Source organism: Heterocephalus glaber, unplaced genomic scaffold, assembly GCF_053883595.1.
Source record: "Heterocephalus glaber isolate CG9 unplaced genomic scaffold, H.glaber_assembly_v1.0 deba00001466, whole genome shotgun sequence".
NCBI classification, from domain to species: Eukaryota; Metazoa; Chordata; class Mammalia; order Rodentia; family Bathyergidae; genus Heterocephalus; species Heterocephalus glaber.
The window spans coordinates 632,419-648,812 of record NW_028258313.1 but is presented as its reverse complement, the minus strand read 5'-3'; the positions used below and the strand labels follow the sequence as shown (position 1 = coordinate 648,812).

The 16,394-nt window shown below is 44.4% G+C and overlaps 2 pseudogenes; both read right to left on the bottom strand.

The window, feature by feature from the left end:
- Nucleotides 1-572: 572 nt before the first annotated feature.
- On the bottom strand, nucleotides 573-1,568 carry LOC101719906 (olfactory receptor 2T2-like; annotated as a pseudogene).
- Nucleotides 1,569-9,128: 7,560 nt separating this feature from the next.
- LOC101720250 (olfactory receptor 2T27-like) lies at nucleotides 9,129-10,083 on the bottom strand (annotated as a pseudogene).
- Between the last annotated feature and the right edge of the window lie 6,311 nt (nucleotides 10,084-16,394).

Sequence of the window (16,394 nt, the reverse complement as noted above, 5' to 3'; positions counted from 1 at the left end):
TAGATTTTTATACAAAGTGACTCAGAATATAGAACCCAAAGTACAATCTTATCATCCTCACAAAAGCCTCCTAAATAAATCTACTGCATTATGAGCAATCGAGAATATTTTGTTCAGTGAATTTTTGAAATTGAATCACCAAGAGCATGGGTTTGCCAGGAATTTCAGTTTTCCTTTGAGAAGCCTGTCAGGAGGGCCGGGGGTGTAACTCAGTGGTGCAGCACAGGCTTAGCATGCCCGAGGTAAGGCCTGGGTTCAGTTCCCAGCCCGACCCCCAAAGTGGGCCAGCAACGCAGACACAAGGGACGCGTGAACACACATCTCACATAACATACCCTGCACGGCCTGCCTGGGGTGGCTGGCAGTGCTGCCCAGCTGACAGCACTAGGTGGAAAACGTCAGCGAACCCAGACAGGCCAGCTGGGCAAGGCTGCGCCGGTCCACCCTGGGAGTCAGCCCTCACACGGTGCTTCAGCAGGAGGATGTGCCGGCCGAGAACGCTCATGGGCAGTGTGGCACTGAGCCTTTTCATCTCCGAGAAGCATACTCCAGGGGGCTGGGTCGCCGGCGTGTCACCCGGCTGCTGTGGCCCCCCTGGCTTCTCCTGGGTCCGGCCTGGCCCTGACTCTCTCGGGGGAGCCGCATCTCCCCAGCGCCCGCCTCAGCGCTGCGGCCACGTCCCTGTCCCTCAGGCTGTAGGCGAGCGGGTTGAGCATGGGCATGAGGATGATGTAGAAGGCGGACACCACCGTATGCTGCTCGGGGGTGTGGTAGCAGTGGAGCAGCACGTTGGTGTAGAAGGCCGCCCCATAGAAAATGCTCACCACCAGGACGTGCGAGGAGCAGGTGGCCCAGGCTCTGCGCCAGCCTTCGGCCGAGGTCATGCGGCGCACGGGGAACAGGATGCATGCAGGACACGGCGGTGATGGAGACGGGCACCAGCAGCATCAGCACGCAGCACGCATACATCAGGCTCTCGTACAGCGACTTGTCGCGCAGGACAGCCGCAGCACAGCCGGGATCTGGCAGAAGTGCTTGATCCCCCGGGACAAGCAGGAGGGGAGACTCATGGTGATGGGCGTCAGCATGAAGCCGTCCGGGGAGCTGCCCAGCAGGAGCCCCGCGCCATTCACAGGCAGACCCTGCAGCTCATGAGCACCGGGTAGCGCAGTGGGCTGCAAACGGCCAAGTAGCAGTCGAAGGCCATGAGGCCCAGCAGGGAGAACTCCCCCCGATCAGGGTCAGGTAGAGGAAGATCTGGAGCGCACAGCCCAGGAAGGAGATGGTCCTCCACTCAGACAGCAGGGCCTGGAGCAGCTTGGGGACTGAGATGCATATGTAGACCGTGTCCATGAGGGAGAGCTGGCTGAGCAGGAAGTACATGGGCGTGTGCAGCCAGGGGTCCACACGGATGAGCAGCACCATGACCACGTTTGCCACGAAAGCCACCACAAAGATGACGACCATGGTGAAGATCAGCCGCGGAAGGGTCGGTGGGCAATGAGGCCCAGGAAGATGAAGTCGGTGGAGTCCTGGGGCGCAGCCTCCATCTCTGCGTTACATGGTCGCTGCAGGCAGAGAGCTGGGCTTAGGGATGATCCTATACTTAACAGCACCGCCAGGAACCATGTCAGCTGCCATGTGGATAAAGGTGCTCATCCCCTTCAGACTCCGGAGTCCTGCTGCAGTGTTAATGATGCATGTGACACTGTGCAGCTATGTTCCTCTCTGCACCAGGTCATCATAGCCTTTACTTGACAGGGAAGGTCTGAGATGTGAATGTAACAGTCCCCTCCAGAACTTTAAAAATGGGCATTATCTTTATTCGGAGCCACCCTCTGGGTACATCCCATAACTTATCATTTTAGGCTGGAAGTTTCTTGAGGCTGGCCCTGTGCCATCTTCTCTAAATTGTGTCATAATCTATGTAAGTTCCTTGAACTTGAATTTCTCCTTACCATTAGGATGATTACATTGTAAAGGTCACACTCAGACATCCACCTGTGACTTAGGAAACTGATATGTCATGAATATGAAGCCCAGTTTTCTAGGTAAACTGTATGATTTTGGTGACATTATTACTATGCAGGCCTTGAGAGTTTGGGGCATCAAAAACACAGCACAGCAGCATTGCTAACCTCACTGGAGGCTGGGGTCCAAGCTGCCTGTGGGCAGGTGTGTTGGGAATCATTTTGTTCCAGGATGGAGTGTTTTAAATGCTTGAGTCTGTGTGTTTTCCCAGGTCAACATGGGGTCATAAATCTCAATCTTAGCTACAGGACTTGGGCTTCACATCACGGTTGTGTTTCCTACTGACACCTTTGTTCAGCAGGACATGGACGATTTCCTGCTAGGGAGCATCATGAAGCTGCAGGATGCCATGTTATTTTAGGAATCCATTGCTAATGAGGGTATCTTTCCCATATTTATCATTTATTGCACTATTTTATCATTGCTCACTCATGTTTATAAGTAAAAATAACTACCGATAACAAAGAAATTCTAAGTTAGAGGGAATAAGGTGGAATAATATTAAAATTTCCTTGAATTAAATAAAAATAATTCCTATGCTTTTTTATCTGGAGTAAAGCAAATGCACACCTCTTTGATGTATTCAGGGATATTGAGACATGAGCTGTCAGCTTTCATTATTAGATCATGGTGCACTTTGCTGCATTTCAGGGACAGAATGTTAGAAAAGGCATGCTGTTGGAAAATGTACTGTCCACCGATATTATAAATACATCTACTGGTTCCATAGCAGTCAAACATATAGTATCTGAAGCATCAGGGAGAAAAAAATATCCCAGAGTTTGAAAAAAATAATAGGATCAATAAAGAACACTTTTTCTTCTTAGCATTCATCCAAGGTGCAGATTTATTATGAGTAATGTTCCAGATAAAGAAGTAAAATTACAAAGGAAGAAAATACAAAGTTTCTGTGCTGAAACTGAAATCTGTCATAGGTTATCAGCGAAGGAAGAGAAATAAAATAAACTGAGACTCAAATATTGATTCTAAACTAGGTTGAAAAAGATCAGCAATTTTTGCTTCCTTAGTAAGTGCAACAGCTTCTTGATAACCACAGCTCTGGCCCATAGGCAAAGAGACTTCATTTAAAGTCATTACGACTAAGCTTCCATTAGAGCTCTTCTGGGAAAACTGGTTGGAAATTAAAATATTCATGCCAGCAGATGACTCATTTTGGCCAAAAATCTTTGTTTTATTTCTCTGGATTACATTTTTTTTCAGTAGAAGCATGAAATTATACCACTAATTGGACTACCATGTAGCTCTAAAAGTAGAGTGTTATTTTCTTTTTGCAAATGAGGAAAAATGTGCCAAAGAAAGCATATTGAGATATATGTCTCATATATATGTATATGTGTATATATGAAAATATTTGTAATTACAACTAAAGATGTGAAAGACACCAGCAGGTGTAACAGGAGACACAGTAAGTTACATTGTTCCTGAACCAGAAACAATGGTTTCTGTGACCATCTAAACTGACTGTGTGCCAGTCACTTTAGAAGGTCTGCTTTCTCCTTAAGACATAACAAATAAGATGGTATGTGTCAGCTCTAGTGATGTCTTCCAAAGTGCTCCACCTGACAAGCTTACCCTGGGCTGCAGGCTGAAATACCCTCAAATCATGAAACGTTTAAAGAGCATGTGTGTGATGATTGCTTTGGAGAAAGTAGCAGACCTTACGAGCCAAGAGAAGTGGGGGTCCACTCAGGAGAACAGTGACACTAGAGGTGGAAATTCATCTGAATTAAAAACTTCAGACTTGAAAAAGGAAAGCCCCACAGGAGTGCTAAAAACATAAGGATACCGGGTGGCAGATGGTGAAGCTGTCAGGAAAGGCTTGCAAGCATGCATTGGCACATATGTGGTGGGAGGGGAGGGGCGGGCCCAGTCCAACCCCAGCTATGACTGCCTTGGAGAGCCCAGGGTATGGAGTACAAGGGCTGGAAAATGAGAGCTTGGAGTATATGGCTCAAATTATCAAGCAACAGGCGTTAAGTGTGAGTTATTCCAGCAGGAAGTCACACAATAAAACTATCATATCAGAAAGATATAACTAGAAGTTTTATAGTGCTGAAATCAACACCATTGCTATTAATTACTACTAACAAATTTCTGTAGCCACAACAGAGTGATCACTGAGCTCTTAGTGTACACCCGCTCTCCCTGTGATCTTTGTCTCTGTTTCTAAATTAAGAACCATTGCTTCAAATACTGAATAATCAGACGTCATTGCCCCCTTTCTATGCCAGCTAGTATCCAATGATGTGAATTTCCCCCCATTCCTTCACCTTCTCTGTAGTTCTCATGATCGTGTATTTCTGGAGATGTCCTCTCATATGCTCCACTCATTAAAGGCTAACTGATTCCATATCAATTACATGGGTATAGTAGGGAATCCCTATTATAGGGAATCAGCCCCCTAATTTCTCTGCTAACTCTCACAGTCAATTTAGAAATTTCCACAGTAGAAAATAAAGAAGATAGGACAGGTTCTTCTTATTTCAAAAAATTAGTGCTGTAATGACATGTGGGTGGCAGTTATTGAACACCCACTAAACCGGGAACTAGTTCCGTAGGAAGATTGTGCAGGATGCCAACACGTCTAAAACAAATGTTGTCAAAGATACCAACAATGAACCAGAAAAAACGTACACCTGGGCTCCTGGAGCACTGGGTGAAGCTGCCAGCTGCACCTGCCAGAAGGGGGCTGCTGCTCTCTACTCGGAGATGCCCTCCCAAGAGCAGGTTGGGCGTGGGTGGCAGCAATGGAAGCCAAAGCATCTGGCATACACGTGGCCCATTTATTCCACCCACTGATGGCATAGGGAAGGAAATAAGGGTCACAAGAGCCAGACAGTTTATTCAGGACCAGCAGTGATGGGGCAAAGTGAGAACCAGAGACCAAGAGCCCCACACAATGTGTTCGATATTATACCCTAGGTGCTAAGTTTCCAACAGGAGACAGCACCACATCCTGCTTTAGTTGCTGTGCCTGATAGCCCCCCATGCTGCATGCTAGGTTGGCATCCAGAGGATTTGTTAATGGAATATAGCTGGTAATGAACAAATCATCACAAACACATGTGTGTGTTTTATGAAGAAAGAAAAAGAAGCAGGTGGTTAGAAAATAACAGAAACAGAAAAGACCAGACTCAGCACTTTAATTTCCTCCCAACCATGTGGGAAACTTTGACCCACACCTGACTACATACACAGTGCACTCCTGCCTTAGCAATATTACAAGGGCAGAGATCCATGCTGCTGCCTTAATATTATACTCCCTGCACCCTGCCCATCAGCACCTGAAGAGTACTCATAACGAATGCTGAGCACCTTCTAACCTTTAGCTCCCACATGCACTTTTCCCCTTCTGTAAGCTCACTCATGCCCTTGGAAACCATTGCCAGACTCCTCTTGTCCCTGTATTTCCAGCGAATGCAGCCTCTTTCCAATGATCTGTTTGCAAGAGAGTGAATACAGGTGTTCTTCATTCTCAATCCAAAAGAGATCACTGACACAGCTCTTATCAGGTAAAGTGACTCCAGGTGGCCTTCCCAAAGTTACAGAGTGAGGGCCAAGGAAAATGCCCGGACATTTGGGTAATCCTCTCTCAGATTACATAAAAATCTAAGATCCTACTCAGCTACAGAGCAGCCGAGTGCATGCCTCAGTAAGGTAGCATTGGGAAAGCAAGTTTGTAAATACCTAGGGAAGCAGGTGAGGCCACAGCCAAGTAAAGCTGATTAATAGTGGATTTCCATGATCCCCAGTGGTGACCCCTAGGGTATCAGTTAATCCAGGTTCACTTGTGTCACCTTCTGCCTCAGTGAAGGCCATTCCCTCTGGCCAGACAGAGCTGCACTCTTTGCAAGGGAAAGGCTGGAACTGTTTGTTGATATTTCATCACAGAACTTCTTATCTAGCCTGGGCTCCCTCTGGGGTAATAACAAATAGTGCCATGGCGGCCAGAGGCCTTCTCTTCCAAGTCAGTGGCTTATTTTGGTTAGAGAAAATTGTATTTAAAATATGCCCTTTAAAATTTACAAACATTCAGTGGTTTTCAGAATTATTCATCTATCAAATGCATTGGGAAGACGAGGAGTCATGAGAAACAGAAAGGAAAGTGGAGTAAGATAAAATGAAGGGAAGGACCCAGGGAGAAGGAAAAGGGAGAAGAGAAAGAAAGAAACAGCGATGGAGAAAAATACAAGCCATACATGCTTTCAAATTCTTCACATGAGTATATTAAGACATTGCATTAGGGACACTGAAATTTCTCATACTTTATTTCTCAAGGGAGAACAAATTTAAAGAATAAAAGGATCATGTTTGGGAAGCAGGACATCAGTGAAGATAATGATTGAAGACTTTTCATGCACTAAAACCACCCAAAGGTGCATTACATACATGATTTCTACTCACTGCAGATCATTAGACACAGACCTTACAGCTTCTGATTTCCAATTAGAGATGAAGCAAAATTTAACACCTTTGGAGCCATTTAGGACACTATTCTATAAATAATTCTTCCTAAAGAATATTTTCCAGGTGGACCAATCAGCAACTGGAGCCACACTTCCATGGGGTGTGAGGATCACTCCACAGAGCTACACAGGTTATGGCCAGACATCTACTCAAGTGCATGAGATGGGAGAGGTAGGTAATGTAGAAGTTACAGGTGAGGGAGGGCAGTCAAAATGTAAGAAGGAGGACAGATATCAGTGAAGAAGAAGAGGAAGGTGAGAATGGCTGATATTGAAGAGAACATCCTACAGTAAAATAATTCATTTAATTTATACAATTTTAATGTCAACACTGTATCAAAAACAGCATACGAAGATCCACCTGGAGGAATGAGAAATCTTGATTGACTGGGTTGAGGAAGGAGGGAGTTAAGCCCTACAAATCTGGTTAAATAATTTCCTTCCAAACATCTTCCTCATATTTGAGTGTTTTGCCTTTTTTTGCTTCTAAAATTAGTGGAAATCAGTGTCAAGGGTATTCTGTGATACCTCAGCTATCCATGATGCACTAGAGAAATGACTACTCTGTTATCACAGGGCTATGTGATGCCCAATGAGGACACCAATCTATAAAGCACCTTTTATTAACGATCATTTGTTGTAAGAAGACATCCATCACTTGTGTAGCCTCTTCCCTGCAAGAAAGAATCCTGCTTTGAGGGTAATGTCATGGCACAAGACCACCCTGGAGTAAAAATGTTGGCGGGGGGCAGGCTTCATTTTTCCTTCTGACAGTGACAAATTAATTTTTTTTTGATACTGGGGATTGATCTTGGAACCTTGCACTTGCGAAGCAGGCACCAGAACCACTGAGCTAAATCCCCAGCCCAGTGATGAATTAATTATAATAACACCTTGCGGTACAGAGCACCTTCTTAGCCAAGTGGCGTTTGCACTGGTTAGTTACCTCATTCTCCCTCAGTACTACCCTATGAAGTAAGAACTGCCTTAGAACAGCCTAGTTTAGTATACTAAAAACCAGGGATACAAGAAGATAAATTAACGTATCCAACCTGACACCATAAATCTCTTTAATTGGAGTGTACTGATTTATCCTGGGAAGCTTCTCTGTGATGAGAATGCAGTTGCCTTGACATCACCCATTCTTTCCTGTCCATGTAGGAGGTGGACCCATCATTTCCACATCCCAACATAGCCACAGCTTCTGGTCATGATCCACTTTGTTCTCCTCATGGCTCAGGGGGAGGAAGTAAAATTCAGGGAGAGTGAGGGCCTGGGAAGAGGAAGCCCAAGACATAAGGTCATGGCACGGTGTGAGAGCTAACTCCAACCTGTAGTTCCAAGCTGGGTGTCACTGACAGAGCCAGGACATTTAGGGTTAAGACGCAATGTCATCCTTCACCCCGTCCACTGGAAATGCAAAACAGAAATGTAACTGAAAGCTCCATATCAAGTTGCTTCTTTTCTTTTCCAAGAGGAGAAACTCAGAATTTTGTAAAACACATGTCAACTTCCAGATAATTCTTCTAATATATTCAGATAACTAAATTATTCAAGTTTTAAAAGGAGCTTTTAGATAGGTGCATTTTGTTCTTTGTAATGATTTCCTTCTCAGACACTGACATATAAGATCAGAAATTCTGAAGTTATAGGAAAATGGAAACACAAGTGGTCAAAAGCTAAAGAAAAGAGAAATAAATATAATTTTCTCAACTTTTTCAAAAGAATAATGTTTTACACAAAGAAAAAGTGTTGGAACAATTAAATATACTAAGCTAAATTAAAATATAAAAAATAGAAAAAGGTGAGCAATGTACATTATTTTCTTGAGAACATTTAACTCTCAAAAGAGTTCCATTACTTTACATGAGGATTCAAATGTAAAATATACTTAAATATGGGGAAAGATGTGACTAGCATTTCCCCAGCTTTTCCTATTAAACTGTGTCATCAGGAATCACTGCATGGGCAGTAGATAATGAAGGAGCTGTCCATTTTTACCAACACCATACAGTCACATTTTAAAGACTCGATTCATTGTTCTAGGATGATTTTACCAAAAACACTATAGGAAAACATAAATGTAGATCTCAAAGTTCTGATCTCTTCCAAGCTTTGTGGCTACAAGCAGTGTTAATAGAATTGAGTCAAGAACATACCGCATAGAGTCAGAACTATTTTTTCCGATAAGTAATGATGGCATGATGGAAGGAAATATTTCTATAAATGCCAAAAAATCACGTGGGAGAAAAGTCAGTGTGACACTGAAATTATATGTGGAAAAGAGTCAAAATCAAGTGTGAGGAACTGCTTCCTGGTAGGGTCAGTGTGGAGGGAGAAGCTGGAGGAGTAGCTGATGGGAGCAGCTGAGTCTCCTCTGCTAGGATCTCCTCATCACTCTCCAACCACAATGGACCAGTGCTCAGTTCACCCATGCCTTCCAAACACACAGACCAAGTTCCCCAAACCTTAGCCTTCTGAGTCCCAAGCCTGCCCTGCAGAGCTAGCCCTAGCAACATGTGGAGTCTCCACACAGGGACAGTTACACTCAAAGGGAATGACCAGGCTCCGCTTCCTGGTTTGGAAACCATTGGCAGAAAGCACCAGTCTTCAGAAACCAGTCACCTTCCCCAAGGACAGGTACCGGCCCAGGGCCTTCAGCAGGGCCCCGGCCACATCCTTGTTCCTCAGGCTCTAGATGAGTGGGTTGAGCATGGGCATGAGGATGGTGTAGAAGGCAGACACTGCCTTGTCCTGCTTGGGCATGTGATAGTGAGGCAGCATGTAGGTGTACATGGTGGCCCTGCAGAAGAGGCTGACATAGGAGAGGCCGTAGAAGAGACTGACCACCATGTGCGAGGAGCAGGTGGCAGTGGTCTTCTGCTGGCCCTCGGCCTCACACATGCTGCACATGGCCAGCAGGATGTGGGTGCAGGAGGCCGATACAACGGAGAAGGGGATGAGCAGCATGAGGATGCAGCATACGTACATGGCTGTCCTGTAGTCTGAGGTGTCGCTGCAGGACAGCTTCAGGAGTGCGGGGACCTTACAGAAGAAGTGGTTGATCTCCAGGACATGCAGAAGGGGAACTGCATGGTGACCAGGATCATCAGGAAGCTGTTCACAGAGCCGCCCCACCAAGCCACCGCCATGATTAGCAGGCAGAACCTGGGGCTCATGACCACCAGGTAGTGCAGCGGGATGCACACCGTCACATAGTGGTCATAGGCCATGAGGCCCGGCAGGAAGAACTCAGCCCCTGCCAAGGTCAAGTAGAGGAAGTGCTGGGCCATGCAGCCTGCGAGGAGATGGCCCACTGGCCCATGGCTTGGTCCAGCAGCATCTTGGGCACGATGGTGGAGATGTACAGGATGCTCATGAGGGAGAGCTGGCTGAGCAGGAAGTATGTGGGCGTGTACAGCTGGGGGTCCATGAGGATGAGCACAATCAGGTCAGTGTTGCTGGCTGTGGAGATCAGGAAGACCAGCAGGATGAGCACAGAGAGGAGCCAGGGGAACCAGGAGCTGCTGAGCAACCCCAGGAGGACAAAGTCTGCGTACATAGAGTAATTGCCCCACCTCGCATCCTGTAGGCAACACAGTAGAGAGAGATGGTGGGAGAGCAATTGGAAATATCAGGTGATGTGGTCATGGGCAGTTCAAGAAATGTACAGATGTTATTCTCATCTTAGCTCAAATTTTAATTCCCAGAGGACATCCTGAGCAGGACTGTGTTATGTCAAGTCATACCACCATTCCCTCAAGAATCCACTCAAGAAGGATGTGCTACTTGCTGACTATTGCTAGCTGACTACCTGTAAGAGGTGACAAGGAAGCTTGTTTATGACTGTGGTTTATGGGAATTTATTCTCTCTCTCTCTCTCTGTCTCACACAAAATATCACCTTGAAGCTGATACACAGAAAACAGTAAAAACTGAACCACCCCAAATGAACAGAAAAGGAACACGAAAGGGCCGGATGATGCCCCTCCCCTTTTCTGCACATTAGACTCCAGCCTTACACTAAGAATCTGAGTCAGAGCCACCCATCAGCAACCTGTGTTATGGAAAGAGAGTCACATGGATTTTACCAATTTATGTCATTCTTGACAAGTTTTTAAATTGTGAAATTCAGTTGCTTAACATATTTTCTAGGTATTCATCTCTTAAAGATAATGATTTCATGTTGAAGAATAAACCACAAGAGCTATGAGGTGTGAGAAGAAATAAAGCAACCTGAAAACTAGCAGAAAACAGATATCAAAGGAAAACAATCATACTTATGATCAAAGGGTATTTATTTTCCCTCTTTTAGAAAAAACTCCTACTGCTTATTAACATACAATTTAACATGATTAATTGAAACGAGTAATTTTAATAAAAAGGATAGATGACTTGATTTAAATAATACTAGATGACAGTGTCTCTCAAAGGAGGCTTTACTCTTAGGAGCTAGATTATAAATATATATTTTACCACATATGTACATGGTGTGGACAATCTCTCTTGGCATCATGTGGATCTGCATTATCTACTATGGTAACCAGGAGTTCTACAAAGCCTTGGACACTAGGAAACATGACTTCGAGCCTGAGATGAGCTGTAGCTATAAATCATTTTAAAGATTCAAAGACATTATGAAAAAGGTACATAATTTTCTCATAAAAGTTCTTATTACATGCTAAATCACAATATTTTGCTGTATTTTGCTAGATAAATTAGTCTGACCTGCTCCTTGTTGCATTTTTAATGTAGCTACTAAAACAGTTTAAATGACCTCTGGGTCTCCCATAAGATTCTGCGGAAACCTCTCTGGTGTGGGAGTTTCTTTCCCAAAACAGGACAACACCAAGTACGTTCATCCAAACCAGTTCCCCAGAATTGAACATGCCTAAAATGCATGTAAACTGGAGCAAAAAGAAGTATGTGTAGTGCCAAATCAGAAAATGAAATGCTATCATCTGGGTGTGAGCCCACTTGTTAAAAGTAAGAACACACTAATTGCCCCGTGTGAAGGATTTCATAGATATTATTAAAATTACTTTCCCCAACAACCTTGCGAAATACCAGAGCACTGCTTTAGCCATTACATAGATGCAAAACGGTGACAAATAAGTAGGCTGAGACTCGCCCGGACAGTGGCTCCTGCCAACGAGTGGTGGTCTGTTCGCTTTATCCAGTTTTCCAGTGACCCAAAGCAGACATCGATCCACTCATTCCACAACTATTTTCTGAGCCACACCGGGTAAGTCTGAACTTTAAGTTCTGAATGCACCTAAAACAGCCCATGCTCCTTCAAGAACCCTAGAATCGAGCCATGCATGACCTGAGGTGGACACCATGAGTGGTTTGGATGAAGACTTCCAGGGCTCTGACCTCTCCCTAGCTGCTGAGTAACAGAGAAGAACAGGGCAGAACACTGCAAGGAAGGGACAGAGGAGGTAATGAAAGCTGAAGCCCAGGGCTTGGTCCCTGAGAAACTCAACCAGAGCTAGCTGGGTGAATGATGAATGTGTAATGGTGAAAAGTAACTTCTCTGCCAGACTTCCGTTGATGAGACCCATGCTATGTACACTTTTCAGCTTCCTCGTTGTTGAAACATTTCCAGTGCTACAGCAGAGCTTTTCACCAGCTGTTTTTCTGATGTGCATCCTTGTTCACCGATGGTGTGAAACCACCAGGGAAATTAAAACCAAGCATTCAGCAGCAACCCACAAGATGGAGTGAGCTAAGTGCCCACCCAGCCCTGCCCTCGCAATTTAATGGGCTTGTTGTTACTTCCCTGTAAATTCTGAAGATGGTGAGTGGTCATTGGAGACCAAGCACAGGGACTACTGCTGGCTGTGGGGAATGCTAACGTCCAAGTGGGATGGATCAGAACATGAGCATCCCCGGCCCTGACCACCAATATCCTGAGGCTGAAGCTTGCTAATGAGATTTTAAGAGCATCTTGCTCTCACTGCCGGTGTTCATTTGTGTCCTATATTTTAAAAATTACAAACAGGATAACCACACTAAAATACCCATGGAGAATTAGAAAAGAGAAAGACCAACTGGATACATCATGCCGCTATATAGAAATTCTTATGTCTATGAACAATTTTATTAATTTGGTTTGGGGGTGACCACTTTATTAAAGTGGTCCAGGCAAGCAGCTTACCACTGATCTGCACCCAGCATGATGTGTAGCCTTGGACTTCAGTGCACGTTCACTTTCACACATATCTGACAGTGTTTAATGTATGATCTCCATGTGTGCAGTATCTACTCGGAATGTTGCTGTGGTTGATGATGTCCCATGCACCTTCTTAATTTTTCCTCAGTTGATTCACATGCACATTGCTTCTAACTTTGTTCACAAAACATAATATTGTGAGGTTAGTCCTCTCTATGGGCCATGGAAGAGAGGTCTCTGTGCTTTAGCAGTGCCTCACCAAACTGTTAGACAAAGCTGCTGGTCAGTGATTCTAACCAACAACCAAGCACACACGTGGCTCTGCGGTTGCTCCTGCACTGAGCAGCAGCACCTAGACTTTTATTACAAAGAAACTGGAATATACATATACATACATTTTATATATATATATATTACTATCCCTTGTTTGGGGATTTGATTGTTCATGGCATCTACACTTTGGTATATTCAAGATTTCTCAAAATTAGCATATTTTCTTTATAGAATGAAGATATTCTTTTGTGTGTAACATTTGCTGCAAGTGTTTTACAGCAAGTATTGCCTATAACTGTGAATTTAATTTCTAGGCCAAGACAGTTTTAAATATCTAGTTAACTGAAATATTTACTTTTTCATTTTTTACTCTGAGTTCATTTGGGAAATGTATTCCTCATCAAGGCATATGACTAATAGTTTCATTCAATTATCATATTTTTTAAAATATGCAGTATTTTCATACATTAGGAATTTATCGTGACCTTTGCAGAAAATTGTAAAACTATGGATTTTTCTGTAAGGCCTGGTGTATAATGAATTTGTTGCTCAAAATCATGCCAATGAGTCATGATCTTTAGCTCTTCAGAGAAGGGAAGAGCTCGAGTCAGTGATCGCAGGAGGACTGCACGCTGAGGCCTGGCAGCCTTTTTGTTGACACGGTCCTGTGTGATCCCTCAGAAGGAGGAGGAGAGCATCAGACACCACCTTCCTGGGCTGGCCCACTCCACTCCCACCACACTGGGCACCAAAGGGGCAGTGGACAGTGGAAGCAGGTGCAGAGGGCCCGGAGGAGCCCGCCTCCCTCCCGTGGACCCTGGGAACTGGCCATGCAGTGCAATATGTATGAAGTGTTCTTTGCAGCACTTGGCCCTAAGGCAGCTGTTCCTTGGAGTGCTGGGCAAACAGAGAGACAGAGCCAGCCAAGGACATCTATGCTCATCAAGCTGAGGCTGTAGGTCCTCCTTCCGCAGTGATAAGGTGCAGACTGCTACCTGCCAGCCAGACACCCGGACCCTCACTGTCAGTAAGTTTCACTAGCCCTATGTCTTGCACACTATCCTCAGCTATTTTCTTCAGTCTGTCAACAGCCTACACCTCTGCTCCAGAGCAGTTAGTTTGGACAAGACATACAGGAAGACCTCATCACTGAACAAACAGCTTTGCCCATGCTGGATGTACAGGTTCTAGTAGGAAAAGAACTATGAGCATAAAGACAAGGGAGTGTCAGATCAGCCCCAAGCAAAGTTGTAATAGAAGTAATAATTCGCTGTTGGAGTCTTACCCTGTGTTTGTCATAATTATTTTCTCAATAAAAGCAGATCCAAGAGCCAGGAGTCAGTTTTCTTTTCTTTTTTATGTTGTGATTTTTCTGTAAAACACTGTTTTATATCAAGAATAAGCATCATCCTTGGAGACTATCTCACTCACAAGTTTGTGAGTCTAAAACTGACATAAACACGGGATGTTCTGGAAAAATGGAGATAAATAGTGGGCATCACTAAAAGCTATTTAATCCCTAATAGAATATAACTTTATCATTTAAAGTCTCACATATAATTGTACAAAGGAAGACATCTAAAATGAAATCCCTTGGAAAACTAGAATGATAGAGATATTTTGCTAAGCAAAGGGACCATCCCTCACTTGGAAACTGGACCAAGATTGTGACCACCTTCTCAGCTAATTCTCACACAAACTGCAACTGCGGTCTCCCCCTGTCCTCCTCCCCTGGACATTGCTTTACTTGGCCTCGGGGTTTAACATGTAATGTTGTGAGCTTTAAACAAGGTTTGGAGCCATAAGTTCCTGGGTGTCTGGCAGACCGCTCACATCCCTGGCCTATCTGCCACCTATGGACCGAATAAGAAAGTGTGGATTAACCAGCCAGAGTTCAGCTTGACATAATTAAACAGGTTCAAAATTTCTGAATGTTTAATATTTTGAACTTATACTTCTAAAAAAGGTTAAAGATACAACCCATGGTGTAGTGTACACAGGAAATACAATGGCACTGTGGGAAGGTGGAGACAGGTGGAGGGCTGCCTAGCTGTGGTGTTCAGGAAGATCCCCAGGAGATGGCATTTGAGCAAAAGAGGGCACAGAAAGAAGAGGTACACAGCCCCGCAGGCAGGAAGTACAGCCTGTGTCCATGTAGTGGAACTGGGATGGTGTGTCCAGAAGGTGGAACAGAGTCGCTTATCTAACCTAAATAAAGAGTAAAGAAGATGAGTCTTAAAACATGCAGGGAGCAGACAACAGAGCGCCTGGAGTGCTGTGGTACAGAAGTGGGAAATTTCAATTGTTAAAAAAGCCATTGCAGGATGCCATGTGAAGGGAAGAAATGGAAGCTTTCTCTGAGTAACAGGAGAGACCAAGCTATACAGGATGGGGATGTGGAGTTAATCTACACTTCCTCCTGTGCATGATGTCATGCTTGTTCGGGTTTGGGGTGAATGGTCTGGTGCTGGGGAAGAAATCAGTGACTCAGGAGAGTGCGTGAGGAGAATCTGTGGTGAAGCCGTGTGAGTGTGTGGGAAAGGCTGTAATGTGGAGGCCCCACAGTTTTGGCTCTGGGTAGAAGGAGAAAAGCAAGAGTGCACGCAATGAAATGAGAACAGTGAAAAATGGAGCATCTTCAGGTCTGAGCCTTCATTTTCAGTACTGCAGTCCTGTGATTATTTCTTGGTTCTTTTAGCACAATCCTATAACAGCTGTGAGGTAGGATAGAAGACAAGCATAAGAAGAAAAGAGACAGAAAAATGGCAATGACTGAATTGTACTTTAAGAAAACAGCAGCTTCAAGTCCTAAATTTACCCACAGTTACCATTAATGATTTCCCTTCCAGGATACTCACAACTCAAAAAAGAAAAAATAATACTAAGGTCTTTAAGGTACAATAAGCTTATAAACTGGGGCTGTGCTGTTCTCCTATAAATTCGGACACTGTTTTTCCCCTGATACTACAGGTTCACAAATTCCACTGCTTTCCACCCCCCAATACAGTGTTATATACACACTATGTATGAAATTCAAACACATGCGAATGGTTTGCATTCTGAACCAGCCCACTAATGGGTATTCTGACAGACACTAGGAAAACACATCCTAAGTCCCTGACACCCCCAGGAACACATAAGCACCCCAGGCTGGCCTGCAGCCCAGTCTGTGAGCACCCACACTGGCTCCTCCGTGCAACTTTCTTTGATTCACACATCTTCCTGCGTCTCTTGTTTTCACATCTGGAAATGCTTTTCTGTGAAAGGAAGCTCTTCCCTGGATGGGGTGACCTGGGGTTTGCATCTCCTCTCTTTGTAGTTATTTTATTAGGTATACATTCATCTTTGGGATTCACTTCCTGTACATAGCCCATCTTCATACTTTTTGCTTCTGTTTTCTCTCCATCTCCCTCCATTCCTAGTCCCCTT